This window comes from Mastomys coucha, unplaced genomic scaffold (assembly GCF_008632895.1).
Source record: "Mastomys coucha isolate ucsf_1 unplaced genomic scaffold, UCSF_Mcou_1 pScaffold23, whole genome shotgun sequence".
Lineage (NCBI taxonomy): Eukaryota > Metazoa > Chordata > Mammalia > Rodentia > Muridae > Mastomys > Mastomys coucha.
The window spans coordinates 90,801,107-90,803,443 of NW_022196906.1; the positions used below are offsets into that span (position 1 = coordinate 90,801,107).

General features: G+C 42.7%; 1 pseudogene; it reads right to left on the bottom strand.

The window, feature by feature from the left end:
* Positions 1 to 357: 357 nt before the first annotated feature.
* LOC116072964 lies at positions 358 to 1,486 on the bottom strand (annotated as a pseudogene).
* Between the last annotated feature and the right edge of the window lie 851 nt (positions 1,487 to 2,337).

Here is a 2,337-nt window from a genome sequence, read left to right on the forward strand (position 1 = left end):
AAAAAAAAAAAAAAAAAAAAAGACATTTTTTTCAGCATCATGATCAGATTATTACATTTAACAATCAACAGCATGGGTGAAAGAGGTCTACAGTAAATCCTTTCCTTGGAATGCTTTACATTTTCCACAGAACAGAAACTAAAATAACCTGTTAAACAATTAGCCACAAATCCAGTCCTGGAGTTTTCGCCCACACACATGAGCATTGTCTAAAACTTGCCTTCTTTGTAGCTGCTGGCCCCGCCACCAAGGTGCTTGGCTGGGTTCACAAATCTGTTGAAACCTGTAGCTTCCCTGTCACTTCTCTATCTCTTCTCTGGCTCTCTGCTCCTGCTAAGCTTTGTCTCCTGGCTGTAATTAGAACCCCCTGCTACTGCTATAGCTACTGCTGCTGCTGGAACCTCCTTAGCCACCTTGGTTTCCTGGTTTAGCAAAGTACTGGCCTCTGCCATCATAAGGGCCAGAGCTCCTGCCTCCAAAGCTTCCTCCCTTCATCGGTCCAAAATTTGAAGACTGATTGTTGTAATCGCCAAAATCACTGTAGCTTCCCACCACCTCCAAAATTGTTTCCACTTCCTCCGTTGTTATAGCTGTCATAGCTGCCACTTCCTCCGTTGTTATAGCTGTCATAGCTGCCACTCCCACCATAGCCACTGCCCTGGTTTTCATAACCCAGTCCACCACTTCCATAGCCTCTGCTTCCTCCAGAGTAACAATGGCTACCTCCTCCATAGCTACCATCACTGCTAAATCCATTATAGCCATCCCCACTGCCACCATAGCCACCACCACCCACGGCTGCCACCAAAGTCACCACGACCACTGAAGTTCCCTCCTTGACCAAAAGTATCATCACCACGAAAACAGCCTCTATGACCACCATCAGCTTCTGGACCCACTATGACCCCTCTGGCTGGGTGAAGCACTAGCCATCTCTTGCTTCGACAGAGCCTTTCTTACTTCACAGTTGTGGCCATTCACTGTATGGTATTTCTGCATAACAATCTTATCCACAGAGTCATGGTCGTCAGAGGTGACAAAAGCAAAGCCCCTCTTTTTTCCACTGCCTCTGTCAGTCATAATTTCTATCACTGCAATTTTCCTATACTACTCAAAATAATCTCGAAGGTGATGTTCTTCAGTGTCTTCTTTAATACCAACCAACAAAGATTTTTCACAGTTAAGTGGGCACCTGGTCACTGAGAATCTTCTCTCCACACAACTCTCTTAGGTTCCACAACTCTTCCATCCACCTTGTGTGGTCTCACATTCGCGGCAGCATCCACTTCCTCCACAGTGGTGTATGTCACAAACCCAAAGCCCCTGGACCTCTTGGTGTTTGGATCTCTCATTACCACACAATTAGTGAGTGTTGCTCATTGCTCAAATGGCTCCTCAGACTCTCGTCGGTTGTTTTGAAGCTCAGCTCTCCAATGAAGAGCTTCCGCAGCTGTTTCAGCTTCTTGGGAGACTCTGACTTAGACATGATGTCAGGGTCAGGTTAGACATGATGAGAGCCTTAGTGATGCTTCCTTGGCAACATCAAAGAGCACAAAGGAGTAAGATAATGAACATGCCCAGTACATTTTTTTGTACATTGATTTGCTTTTGCATTTTCATAAAAACTACATATTTTCAGATACGTATTTTTCAAGCTTTTGGTTAGTGTACAGAGACATAGGGTTCATTATGTGTCATACTGTATGTAGTTCATGCTCTGTTCTTACTCACTCATCTGTCTCCTATCCCTTATCTCTCCCAAAGTATTTCTTTTCTGTTTTCATCACACACACACACACACACACACACACACACACACATACACACAGAAACATATATGCATACACATACATGTGCACACACATGTGCACACCGCATAATGCATATGTGCACACACATATATATATACAAACACACATGTACATATCACACACATGCATACACAGATATAAACATGTGCACACATATACACATACATACGCATACATATATATATGCACACAAATCTTCTCTTGTTTCTTCCCCTTCCTTTAGAATTTACCCTTAGCCCCACTTCTATTTTTATTATCTGTCGGTCTGTCTGTTAACTATCTAAATTTAAATTAGATTCTGATTATGACAGAAAACATGATACTTGTGTTTCTGGATCTGGCTTATTTTGCTAACATGATAATCTCAAGTCCCATTCATGTGTGTGGATGCCATAATTGCATTTCTTTTACGGGTGAACAAAATTTCATTGTGCTTCTGTATTATCTTTATCCACTCATCTTTAGATGTCCATCTAGGCAGATGCCAGGTCTCAGTTAGTGTGAATAGTGAGGCAGTAAGCACGGG